The sequence below is a fragment of the Oncorhynchus mykiss genome, chromosome 17 (genome assembly GCF_013265735.2).
Source record: "Oncorhynchus mykiss isolate Arlee chromosome 17, USDA_OmykA_1.1, whole genome shotgun sequence".
NCBI classification, from domain to species: Eukaryota; Metazoa; Chordata; class Actinopteri; order Salmoniformes; family Salmonidae; genus Oncorhynchus; species Oncorhynchus mykiss.
Window position 1 is genome coordinate 40,762,625 of NC_048581.1, and position 14,120 is coordinate 40,776,744.

At 39.9% G+C, this 14,120-nt stretch overlaps 1 protein-coding gene across 2 annotated transcripts in view; it reads left to right on the forward strand.

Annotated features, from left to right (window-relative positions):
* The first annotated feature begins 4,840 nt into the window (after positions 1-4,840).
* LOC110493893 (cadherin-22) overlaps positions 4,841-14,120 on the forward strand; it is a 317,355-nt gene continuing 308,075 nt past the window's right edge. The window contains exon 1 of one of the 2 annotated variants that reach the window (XM_021568462.2): positions 4,841-5,000. The gene's annotated coding sequence lies outside the window, so the exon portion shown is untranslated. The remainder of the gene's footprint in view (positions 5,001-14,120) is intronic. The other variant, XM_036949887.1, reaches the window with a different exon arrangement.

Consider the following 14,120-nt stretch of genomic DNA (forward strand, 5'->3'; position numbering starts at 1 on the left):
TCCCGGCTTTTGGCGGTAACATTCATTTGACTGCTAGCTAAAGTAAGCTGATCAGAATGGCTAACATATTGCATCTGAAACAGTTGGATTTTCTAGTGGATAAGGGATGGAAGACCAATACCTGATCTTAGGGACCAACAGTTGAAGTCAGAAGTTTACATACACTTAGGTTGGAGTCTTTAAAACTCATTTTTTAACCACTCCACAAATTTCTTGTTAACAAACTATAGTTTTGCCAAGTCCGTTACGACAACTACTTTGTGCATGACACAAGTAATTTTCCAACAATTGTTTACAGACAGTAGAAAGAGGAGGAAGGGAAGCGCTACTAAAAGGATCCCTTTCAATTCAGTTTTTAGGTCCTCTGTAGGGTTGAAGGTAAGAGATTGGTAGAATGCATCATTGTCTAATTGACGGTAGGCTTCTGTCACATATTTGTCATTACTCCACACTACTGTAGCACCACCTTTGTCTGCTTTTTTAACCACAATCTGTTCCTTTTAGGAGAAATGATTCAACTGCATCCCGCTCTGTCTTAGAAAGATTACGTTGTGTTTGGTTGGAGTCAATTTTACCCTTAAACAGATTCTCCACATCAAAATTCACTTTCTTGGCAAATGTATTTAGTGTGGCATTTGAGGGAACAGAAACTGGCTGACCTAAGACACTGGTGTCTGTAGTTGGAGAGATGTTTTGCTTGTACCAGGCGTTCAGATGTAGAATCCTGTAGAAACTAAATAGGTCAAACTTTGTATTAAATTCATTAGTTGAATATGTGGGGGCAAACGACAGTCCTTTAGATAATACCCTTATGCAATCATCAGAAAGGGGTTCTCCAGAAATGTTGATCACAGCCTTGTTCTGGTCCTGCCCCGTGTGGTTGGATAGTCTTGATTTCTTCCTCCCCCTCCGTGTTTGCATCCTCTCCTTCTCTTGTTGAGGAACCTGCGTGACTCCTCTTCCTGATCAAAAAAAAATATTGTGAGGAGCTGGCGTCTGAGCGTCTGTGGTGATCCTCATCGTCACTGCTTGTAAAGATGTAATTCTGAATTCTTGTGTGTTGGTTTTCTCCAGGCAAAGACCTTGCCATCTCTATAGTCTACTTCATCTCTTCTACATTTTCTTAGCTTGTCTTGTTTCAATATCAGAGTGAATGAGTCTACTTTCTCTTTCAAGATCTCATCACATTGTGCTTCCTTTCTTTTTGAATTGTTTACAGACAATTGTATGCGTATAATTCACTCTATCACAATTCCAGTGGGTCAGAAGTTTACATACACTAAGTTGACAGAGCCTTTAAACAGCTTGGAAAATTTCAGATAATGATGTCATGGCTTTAGAAGCTTCTGATAGGCTAATTGACATAATTTGAGTCAATTGGAGGTGTACCTATGAATGTATTTTAAGGTCTACCTTCAAACTCAGTGCCTCTTTTCTTGACATCATGGGAAAATCAAAAGGAATCAGTCAAGACCTCAGAAAAAAAATTGTGGACCTACACAATTCTGGTTCATCCTTGGGAGCAATTTACAAATGCCTGAAGGTACCACGTTCATCTGTACAAACAATAGTGCGCAAGTATAAACACCATGGGACCACACAGCCGTCATACCGCTCAGGAAGGAGGTGCCTTCTGTCACCTAGAGATGAATGTATTTTGGTGTGAAAAGTGCAAATCAATCCCAGAACAACAGCAAAGGACCTTGTGAAGATGCTGAAGGAAACCGCTACAAAAGTATCTATATACACAGTAAAACGAGTCCTATATTGACATAACCTGAAAGGCCGCTCAGCAAGGAAGAAGCCACTGCTCCAAAACCGCCATAATAATGCCCGACATCGGTTTGCAACTGCACATGGGGATTTAGATAGTACTTTTGGGAGAAATGTCCTCTGGTCTGATGAAACAAAAATAGAACTGTTTGGCCATAATGACCATTGTTATGTTTGGAGGAAAAGGGGGATGCTTGCAAGCCGAAGAGCACCATCCCAACCCGTGAAGCACAGGGGTGCCAGCATCATTTTGTGGGGGTGCTTTGCTGCAGGAGGGACTGGTGCACTTCACAAAATAGATGGCATAATGAGGAGGAAAATTAAGTGGATGTATTGAAGCAACATCTCAAGACATCAGTCAGGAAGTTAAAGCATGGTTGCAAATGGGTCTTCCAAATGGACAATGACCCCAAGCATACTTCCAAAGTTGTGGTAAAATGGCTTAAGGACAGCGAAGTCAAGGTATTGGAGTGGCCATCACAAAGTCCTGACCTCAATCCCATAGAACATTTGTGGGCAGAACTGAAAAAGCATGTGCGTACAAGGAGGCATACAACCCTGACTCAGTTACACCAGCTCTGTCAGGAGGAATGGGCCAAAATTCACCCATCTTATTGTGGGAAGCTTGTGGAAGACTACCCGAAACGTTTGACCCAAGTTAAACAATTTTAAGACTATGCTACCAAATACTAATTGAGTGTATGTAAACTTCTGGGAATGTGATGAAAGAAATAAACGCTGAAATAAATCACTCTCTACTATTAGTCTAACATTTCACATTCTTAAAATAAAGAGGTGATCCTAACTGACCTAAGAGAGGGAATTTTTACTCTGATTAAATGTCAGGAATTGTGAAAAACTGAGTTTAAATGCATTTGGCTAAGGTGTATGTAAACTTCCGACTTCAACTGTACATCAAAGGAAGGGGCAAAAAATAACATAATAATTTCAATCTGAGTGGTATCAACAGAAAGTCTGGCTCTGTGGCTGCGCTGCTGGCAGCCAACTCTCCTGCTCTCCCTGCCTGCTTTTCTCCACCAGCGACAGCGTGTGGACAAGATCTGGTTACTGCGACTTGAGCAAATTGCCTATAGCACTCAACAAGTGTTAGAAATCGGTGTCTCACATCCAAAGCCAGATGGCTCTTAAGTCATTTGGCAGCTCACAGATAGATCTGCCATTGAATGAACAATGGAGATTGAACATCAGTATGTAAGTACAATGCAAAGGTAAAAGAGAATAATGACATTTTCCCCCAAAAACTTGCTCATTTATGCTACATCATGCTACCTAGGTAAACAGGAGTTGGCATTTCGTGGCAACGATGAGTTGAATGTGAAACTATTACATGCATTTGCTGAAAAAATGAACAGTTACCAAGCCATTTAGAGACCGCGTGTTTGCTTTTTGCCCATGGCCTATGATGGAATTTTCAATGAAACTTACACGCTATTCCGTGACCTGCAGAACAAGGTGATGGATATGGACTTCTGTCATACCGGTACCAGTGACACAATGAAAGCACTGGAACAGCAGTGACAAGACTGATAGTTTATATGAGAAAATCGAGCAGAAATGCAATGAACTGGGCCTGGCAGAAAGCAAAACTGGTAAACAGCCGATCCGGGGGGGGTGGGGGCTCAATAGAAAGTGCCTACCTGGCCTCAGACTGGACCGCTCGTCACTGCACTGTTTCAACACCTCGCTGAGAATAATGGAATATTCAAGACATTTTCTTAGTCAGCGTTTCTAATAACCAGAATATTTAAAGATCTGGTAACAGCAAGAGAGGTGGCACTAGTAGTACGGTAAAGAAAGGTACTTTTACTTTTGGATCACAGGAAATCTTAATCATCTACAGATCATTGACATGTGTTTAATTTCTTTGAAAAACAAAGTATGTTGAAAATATTGTTGAAATAAACTGGGATTTTGTAAAGACATTCTTTTGTGAATACATCCTTTATTAAAATGTATATATTTTTTATTTGCTCATCTTTTCTTACTTTTTTAACTCTGCGTTATTGGGAAAGGGCTTGCACTGTAAATAAGCATTTCACGGTAGTCTACACCTGTTCTATTAGGTGCATGTGACAAATACAATTTGATTTGATTGGCTCTTATTTTGTTGTAAGATAGTATTCTTGCAAGGGTCTCTCCATTGTCTCTGCTGCTTTTACAGTTGTCCTTTGTGTGACTATCTATATCAGGAATAATGTTTGAGTTGCTCCTTACTGCATCCCTCTTTGCAGATGTACCTTTAGCATGTGTGACCATGCTGAGCTAAAGCCTTAGAACAGGAATCTAAGTCTTTAGGTCACTGGCAATGTAACTCATCATGTAATCTCATGCACCAGACACTTCCTCCCAAAAATGGCTTTTGTTAATCTCATAGTAAGGTCAGGAGTCCCAAAACCAATAGAAATTTGGGAGAAAGTCCAGATAGTCATTGGCTCAATCTCCCATCAATCATCTCTGACAAAACCTTCCCATATTGTTAACAGTAACTATGTTTATGTTTCTCCTGTATGGGTTTATTTAATGTAATGTAAAATGTAGCTAGCTGCTTGAGTCCATACTGTCATGTATTATATAAATTCGTTTTCCCCATTAGTGCAACACACATTTACCACCGATTTGAACTTGTATAGCCAGCAGGGCTGTCTCTTACACTGAAAGATAACTTCTAGATTATCATTTGGCCTCTCCAATTTGGGAATGTTTTTCTAGCACATCACACGTGTCTGGTTCCCGAGCCATGCCTCTCAGTTGTGTGATTCCCTAAGATCAAATAATGACAAATACTTTACTTTTTTGTCTTTAGTGTTCTAGGTTTATATGCACCATGGGCAATCAAGGCCTACTCATCAAAAAAGAGGGGGGGGGGGGGGGTATTTTTTTAAATACAAGAATCAATGGTTTATATGATGCGGCAAGGCTTATTCTCACCATTTCTCTTTCAACACTCTCTCTCTCCCCCTCTCTCACTTTAATTTTCAAGTTCTCTCCATCGCCGCAAGAGGCTTTTCTTCTGTTCTCTCGAAAAGGGCACTTAGATACCAACGTGGTGGCAGAGAAGAGAGCGCTTCAGACTGTCCGCGCTGCTCCTGCTAGGACTGCTCCTCATAGGGGATCATATATTTTCGAAAAACACAAGTCGGATAAAAAGGAACAGTCTCTCCCAACTTGCTACCCGAGTCTGCTTTGACATTTTCACACGTAAAAAGGTAGGAACATAATGTTTGGTCTACTTTTGCATTTATTTTGGACATTTATAACCGTCTGTAAAGAGCAACTTCAGTACGAGCTCTTTTCCTTCCTCAATGTCTGTATTCAAGGGAAAAGAGGGGAACTAAAATTCTAAATTGGAGAGTTTCCTATGTCGACCGACCAGAGTTAACCGACCTGGAAAGTTATCATGGATATCATCTCATTAGTTATGCGCTATTAACGATACAATTAAACCAAAGGCTGAACTTGTTGCTATTTGCTACACTGATGAAGGCGGATAGATATCTCAAGTGAAATATTGACCGTGCATAATGTTCGGTCTTCATTATCTGAATCATCGGTTTACAGTGAACTTGTTCGCTGCTTGTTTAAAACATAATTATGTCTGAAGATATTTGAGAATATGTATATGTTTAAATAAAAAAGCGTAATGTGTTGCGCAATATGTATAGGCTATTTGTTCTTGAGCTCAATGATTGCGCATGGATTTCGGGGAATAAAAGTAAAATAAAAAATAGTTCAAATGCCACTTTACTTTGGGAAATTAGCTAGGGCATTGCGACAAAATCACTATTGCATAGTAGTCCTACGGTAGCCTATGCGATTACATTATTGAATAGATTGATAGCCTATCGACTTCAAACCCAATAAGGATACGCACTGCATATTTTGATTTGCGCTAGGTAAGGGGAGAGAACGAAATTATACACACTTTATGGAGCGACTGTTAGTTCACGGCATATGTGTTATTGTCTAGAAATTATTTTGTATTGGAATTGTTTGTTGGCGAATTTCTCACATCCTGAAAACGAGTGGAGTTGACACTTGATGCGCGGACTCCTGTGTGCATGGAAATTGGACGTGTGCATTAGGCTACCCGTTGCATGGCTACCCGTCAAAGCAGCATATTCACAATGTATTATTATTATTATTAGTAGTAGTTGTAGTGGTAGTAGTATGAGTATACCTCCAGTTATAATGTGATGGAATATTTGATGTATAAAACAACACATCTCGGTTATTTGCTATCTGCGTTTCTTTGTTTGACATTTCACCCAAAACTGGGACCATTTGTATTAGTTAGACTATATCTTATGGTTTACCATGTGACTCTTCTATAGCATACATCAGAGGATGTTTTATATAGACCTACTCAGTCATAAATTATGAGTTTTATATACATTTTTTTGCCTTTCTATTGCCAAGTGCATCCAACATATGCTGTATAACTCTGGATAGTTAGAAATCAATCAAGAAAGTATTGATTGAATCCTGAATCCTTTCATAATCTGTAGGCCTACACCACAATTCCATTGTTCCATGAATGTGCTTACATATCCTTCAGAAAAGTACTGTGTTGTAAGGAGATTTATTGTGTCAACCACTCCAGAGCTGGTCATTCAGACTCATAATGTTTATGACCTACTTTGCAATGTTTTGCATTTTCCTTGGGGTAAATGTTGATTTGTCTCGAAATGTATCAACTAACTGTATCAAGTAGTTTTCACAGACTCTTATCTCTGATGCAAGTCAAGTATTGGCTGCTTGGTGTGCGCAGCCCAATTATTTATTATCTTGCATTGTTCTTGACCTTTCATTGACCAAACCATTTATTTTACAGCTTACCATTTATCATGAATAGGCCCCTATTCCCTTACTCTCCCAATGAAATACAGCCTGCTTCCAATAAGAGGGACCAATGTAGAGGTATTAGAGTCTGATTTGTGATGGGAAGGAGGGGGGGGGGCTATGTACGTTTTAAATCAGGTTATTATTTTCTGACCTTGCTGGAGGTCAGAAGTGTCTGAGTTGAATCCTTGAGAGCTTTTGGGGGCTGCTAATTTTCACTTTTAGGCTACCACTCAGCCAGAACTTTCTCTCACCATCCAATCAATGGCTGTATTAATATAATTAGATGTTGATCCACAACAATAATCAGCAGACTCTCAAAGGTGGTGAATCGGTTTTAGCAGGGGCACAACTTTGGTTTTAGAAGGGAGAGGGGCATATATTAGGTGCCTTCGGAAAGTATTCAGACCCATTGACTTTTTCCCTATTTTTTTACATTACAGCCTTATTCTAAAATATATATTTTTTTCATCAATCTACACACAATACCCCATAATGGCAAAGCAAAAACATTTTTTTAATGTTGCTACTGTATTAAAAATTAAAAACAGAAATACATTATTTACATAAGTATTCAGACCATTTGCTATGAGACTCGAAATTGAGTTCAGGTGCATCCCGTTTCCATTGATCATCCTTTAGATGTATCTACAACTTGATTGGAGTCCACCTGTGGAAAATTCAATTGATTGGACATGATTTGGAAAGGCACACACCTGTCTATATAAGGTCCCACAGTTGACAGTGCATATCAGAGCAACAACCAAGCCATGAGGTCGAAGTAATTGTTCACAGAGCGCCGAGACAGGATTGTGTCGATGCACAGAAGGTTACCAAAACACTTCTGCATTGAAGGTCCCCAAGAAGACAGTGGCCTTCATCATTAATAAATGGAATAAGTTTGGAACCACCAAGACTTTTTCTAAAGCTGGCTGCCGGGCTAAACTGAGCAATCATGGGAGAATGGCCTTGGTCAGGGAGGTGACCAAGAACCCGATGGTCACTCTGACAGAGCTCTAGAGTTCCTCTGTGGAGATGGGAGATCCTTTCAGAAGGTCAACCATCTCTGCAGCACTCCACCAATCAGGCCTTTATGATAGAGTGACCAGACAGAAGCCACTCCTCAGTAAAAGACACATGACAGCCCGCTTGGAGTTTGCCAAAAGGCACCTAAAGACTCTCAGACCATGAGAAACAAGATTCTCTGGTCTGACGAAACCAAGATTGAACTCTTTGGCCTGAATGCCAAGCATCACGCCTGGAGGAAACCTGGCAACATCCCTACGGTGAAGCATGGTGGTGGCCGCCTCATGCTGTGTGGATGATTTTCAATGGCTGGGACTGCGGGACTAGTCAGGATCGAGGCAAAGATGAAGAGAGCAAAGTAAAGAGAGATCCTTGATGAAAATCTGCTCCAGATCGCTCAGGACCTCCGACTGGGGCGAAGGTTCACCTTCCAACAGGACAACGAGCACACAGCCAAGACAAAGTAAGGGACAAATCTCTGAATGTCCTTGAGTGGCCTAGCCAGAGCCCAGACTTGAACCCGATCTAACATCTCTGGAGAGACCTGAAAATAGCTGTGCAGCAACGCTCCCCATCCAACCTAACAGAGCTTAAGATGTTCTGCAGAGAAGAATGGGAGAAACTCCCCAAATACAGTTGTGCCAAGCTTGGCGTCATACCCAACAAGACTCGAGGCTGTAATCGCTGCCAAAGGCTCTTCAACAAAGTACTGAGTAAAGGGTTTGAATATTTATGTAAATGTTATATATATTTTTTTAAATCACAAAAATCTGCAAAAATGTCTAAAAAACAGTTTTTGCTTTGCCATTATGGGATATTGTGTGTAGATTGATGAGGGGAAAAAACAATTTAAGCAGTTTTATAATTTATAAGGCTATAACGTAACAAATTTTGGATCAAGTCAATGGGTCTGAATACTATATATATTTTTAATCCGTTCAGATAAACACTCCAAACTAGAGGTTGACCGATTCTGATTTTTCAACACCGATACGATTAATCAGCCGATTTTTACATATACATTTGTAATATTGACAATTACAACAATACTGCATGAACACTTTTATTTTAACTTAATATAATAGATAAATAAAAATCTATTTAGTCTCAAATAAATAATGAAACCTGTTCAATTTGGTTTAAATAATGCAAAAACAGTGATGGAGAAAGTAAAAGTGCAATATGTGCCATGTAAGAAAGCTAACGTTTAAGTTCCTTGCTCAGAACATGAGAACATATGAAAGCTGGTGGTTCCTTTTAACACAAGTCTTCAATATTCCCAGTTAGGAAACGTTAGGTTGTAGTTATTATAGGAATTATAGGACTATTTCTCTATTTCCCATTTGTATTTCATATACATTTGACTATTGGATGTTCTTATAGGCACTATAGTATTGCCAGCCTAATCTCGGGAGTTGATAGGCTTGAAGTCATAAACAGCGCTGTGCTTCAAGCATTGCGAAGAGCTGCTGGCACACACTGGAAAGTGCTGTTTGAATTAATGCTTACGAGCCTGCTGCTCTCTACCACCGCTCAGTCAGACTGCTCTATCAAATATCAAATCATAGACTTAATTATAATATAATAAACACACAGAAATATGGGCCTTAGGTTAATATGGTCAAATCCAGAAACAATCATTTAGAAAACAAAACCGTTACGTATTTTATAGAACGGGTGGCATCCATAACTCTAAATATTGCTGTTACATTGCAGAACCTTCAATGTTATGTCATAATTCTGTACAATTCTGGCAAATTAATTATGGTCTTCACACAGTTCCCAACGAGCCAGGCGGCAAACTGCTGCATATACACTGACTCTGCTTGCACAGAACGCAAGGGAAGTGACACATTTTCCCTCGTTAATATGGCCTGCTAACATTAATTTATTTTAACTAAATATGCAGGTTTAAAAAAATATACTTGTGAATTGCTTTTAAGAAAGGCATTGATGCTTATGGTTAGGTACATTGGTGCAACGACAGTGCTTTTTGAGAATGTGCTTTTTAAATCGTCACCCGTTTGGCGAAGTAGGCTGTGATTCGATGATAAATTAACAGGCACCTCATTGATTATTTGCAATGCAGGACAAACTAGTTAAACTAGTAATATCATCAACCATGTGTAGTTAACTGGTGATTATGTTAAGATTGATTGTATTTTATAAGATACGTTTAATGCTAGATAGCACCTTACCGTTGCTCCTTGCTGCACTTGCGTAACAGGTGGTCAGCCTGCCACGCAGTCTCCTTGTGGAGTGCAATGTAATCGGCCATAATCGGCGTCCAAAAATGTTGATTGCCGATTGCTATGAAAACTTGAAATTGTCCCTAATTAATTGGCCATGCCGATTAATCGGTCAACCTCTACACCAAACAGCCTACCCGACCGCTCGGAGGAGTCCACATTGTCCTAAAGCACATTGTTTCCTCGATTAGTCACTTTCCAATGATAAAGCTGGGGGGGACAAAATATAATTTCAGAATGTTTGGGGTTGGGGGGAGGCATGTGAATGTTGCGTGCCTGGGTTTTAGTAACTATAGGTAACACTTTACGACGAGGGTGCACAAAGGGGTGTTTTTTAAGAATGGCTCTATATTAAGAGGACATGAATATTGCGTCACTGTGTATGCATGTAGGGTACGGAAATTGTCTTTTCACTTCAATACATGTTTACCGCATGCTAATAACACATGTTTACCGCATGCTAATAACACATGTTTACCGCATGCTAATAACACATGTTTACTTCATGGTAAACAATACATGTTTATCCCGAATCTCAGTGTTGCAAAGTTTACTTCAAGCTGGGTCTGCTTATTCAAAGCTATTAGTATTCCAAGCACAGTTTGCCAAGATTCTTAATTGATAGAATCACATACCGGTAACTTGGGAAGTAGGAAGAATCAGTGGCAATTTTAGCATGTAAATCTTGGTGTGGCAAACTCCCCCCAAAATATTTTGATGCATGCCAGCATAGCCACTAAAGAGCACAACACAACACTAAGCAATATATTATTTGCACTGTAACGGTGACAAACGGTGCCCACAAACTGTTTGGGCTTGTATAAATTATTTTTAGCACCATGGAGTGAATCTGTACCACTGCTACACCTGGCTACCAGCGGAGCCTTTTCTGGCCTGCATAATTCAGCCTCATTAACTGCCTTTAAAAAAAAACAAGTCGACTGATATGGCTTACTTGCTTAAACAAATGTGGTTTCTACTGACAATTGAGATGTACAAACTATGTCATAAGGGGACGACGAACGGATAAGAGTCAATCCGTAATTTTGATTATGACATCAATGAGTGAGCTAGGACGGACGTAGTCAATATAACTATTTGTTCAACAATTCAGAACATGTGCCGTTCTTACAGTATTCGCCATGTACCCAAAGTCTGAACCGTCGGATAAATAAAGGGGCTTATAAGCAGACAATGAAAGCTCTTACAATATTCAATGATTACATTTCTCTTAAACAGGTGTCATGATGTTGGCCTGTTGGGGGAGATTTATGACCCCCATAAATACCTTTCCCTTTTTCTCACTCTCTATTCTAGAGAGGGACTCTGGAAAGCCTTTGGTAACATTAAAAGATGGGAAACGGAACCATATTTTGGTAATCCAACCAGTTGAAAATATGCGTTGGTACTTAATGAATATGATGTAGGATACGTTGTTGTCTGAGAGATAACTGATGATAGGACGACAAACTGTATCTTGGAAAGTCTACACATTCTAGTTATCAGATTCACATGGAATTGTTGTGCAATTTAAATGTTTAAATGTAATTTTAGCTTCTAAATGAGAGAATTGGTTTTCATGAGTGAACTATGCTCAACTCAGTGGCCCCGCCCATGTGAACAGACATTGGTTGTATGCTATGAAACACAGCTCTCTCTCCCAACCCTACATAAGCCCCTTTACGAAAATTTAACTTTCTGTTCCAAGGACGTGAGGACTTGTGAAAAAAGGACAAGATCACCAACAGAACTAAGCCAACCTCAGCTGAGCTCTCTCTAAGCCAACCTCAGCTGAGCTCCCACGTTTACAGCTGCCAACCGCAGCTGTAAACGTGGGCTTGTAGAGGACGGACAGAGTATCCATTCTACCACGCTCCAGATCACCACTAGACATTCTTCAGAGGACAAGAGATCCATGCTGGACAACCCAGCCTTCTATCTACGACCAATCGATCGAAGGGCAGTTCAGAGTAAATACTGTATTTATTGCATTTTCCTTTTTCAAATGGGCAGTTATTTAGAATGCATAAGATACTGCATTTACGATAGCATTGCTTCTTCCTTTGTTACTTTTACTTCCCGCCCTTTTTCTCTCAAACCCAACCCCCTTTCTTTGTGTAACCAGCCGTCATATCTGTTTCATCCGCTAAGGACATTTTCCTTTATGATAATTAGTATTCAATGTATGATCCATTCTGTGTAGATGTAATTCTGTGTTATTATTTAGGTATTTAGTAAATAAACAATTAAACCAAAATTTGTATTGCTGATTCAACTTGTTAGCCAGGGTTCGTGAAGATAACCAAGAATTTACAACTTTCAGATGAGACTGAATAAGGTGACGATTAAATATTGACAGGTCTTTAGGAGTTATTCGGAAGATAACAACTCTAAAAACATTATTTCGTGGTGCCCCGACTTTCTAGTTAATTACATTTACATGATTAGCTTAATCAGGTAATACTAATTACAGATAAAATCATTTATAGAATGTCATATCATTTAATCCGGGCATAGCCAAAGACACGACACAGGCTATAGGCTACGTGTGCACCACCAAGTCAGAACAGTAGGCTAAATTATGAGGAGGAAAGGGACCAAATTATTAGGGTGAGGCACATGGGCTACTAACAGCTTACTAAACAACATACACTTAGTATTCCTTTCTTAGCTACAGTATACAGATTAGGCTCTCACCTGTCCTGAATGACGGGTTGCCACTGGGAAGAATGTATGCAGCTCACTTGTCATGGTATTATCTACATATTAAATTTGATTATTTCCAATACCAGTAGTGACTGTACGAGGATAAATCAGGTGACATCATAATGTGGTGTATAATGCGACACAGTATTTGCGAGCAATGGGCTCCCAAGTCGAGACAAATTGATGTTGTCTATTACATCTGACACTGTCATATTCTATTATAGCTTAGGACTGCTGTAAGTAGTATGTACATTTCAAGGGTCAAATGAAACCCTTATTGATTTATTGTTATTTATGTACCTCCCCTGAATGCATATCTGGCTTCTCTGGGGGCAGCCTCCTAGCCGATCCTAGACACCCACCCAACCCTGGGATAAATTGTTGCGATGAAGCAGTCCACCGTTGTGGGACATTGATTACCATTTACCAATCATGGGTATAAACCTCAGCCAGTGGGGGAGATGAAAGGAAGGAAGGGGGGGGGGGGGGGACTGATTGATGTAGCCGCTAGGGTTGTAAAGATGACAGACGGGTTACAAACGAGAGAGGATTAATGACTGGAGTGGAGACTATTAGGTTGTTTAGTTGTTCTGGGCTCCGTGCATCGGTTAGTTCATCTTCAGTACTCCACACTGCTCCACACCTGCTCCAGTGTCTCTGGCCCGGGACCAGTGGGTGATCGGCTTGTATACTTCACGCTCTCTGGGTTATATTCTTACGCCTCAAGCACACTGATAGTGCCATTGCATTTTGGTACACCGGAAGTATATTCATTTCCAATGGAATGCTGCGTTTTGTCTTGGAGCATTGCGTTGCAAAAGCAGTTGCAGTGCGTTATCGAACGTATGAGTAAAACTGTAGGCATTGACAGACATGGTAGCAGAAAGTGAATGTGCATGTTTTGAAATCAACATTTTGACGTCCATATTGTTGTCTATCCTATTAACATATAACCAAATCAAACACATAATGGTCATATTACATTTACATTGCTAGCCCCCGTCGTTTAGTAAGATGTGCTGAATTTTCATGGTCAGAAACATAATTGTAAATGAAAGAATGTAATGGCGCAAACTGGCAACTTTGCATCTTTGTAATAGCAGCACTGAGGCCATTTTGCCAAGACCCACCTGAATCTCTCTGAAGTGCTCGTAAGTGCTAGAATGATGCTGAAAGCATCAACAAAATAACATGATTTTGCCATTGTGTTTATTCTGATCGTTTCAATAGGATGTCGTGTGAATTTTCTATGATTATCACCAAGCTGGGTGTTTCCAGAGCAATTTAGCTTTTGTGGAGGACATTTGGCATTTGTCAGAGAGAGCAGCAGATTGAAAATTGACGCTTTGCTTGTCTCACTTTGCTAGTATTTTCATCTGCAACTGTTTATGATAAAGGCGGCTTAGGACAAAAGCGTTCCGGTGTCTAAGTGTCATAAAAAGTGGTTATTTGGCAAATAGCTGTTTTAAAATGTGGTATCTGTTTTATATGATTCTAATTTCAGGG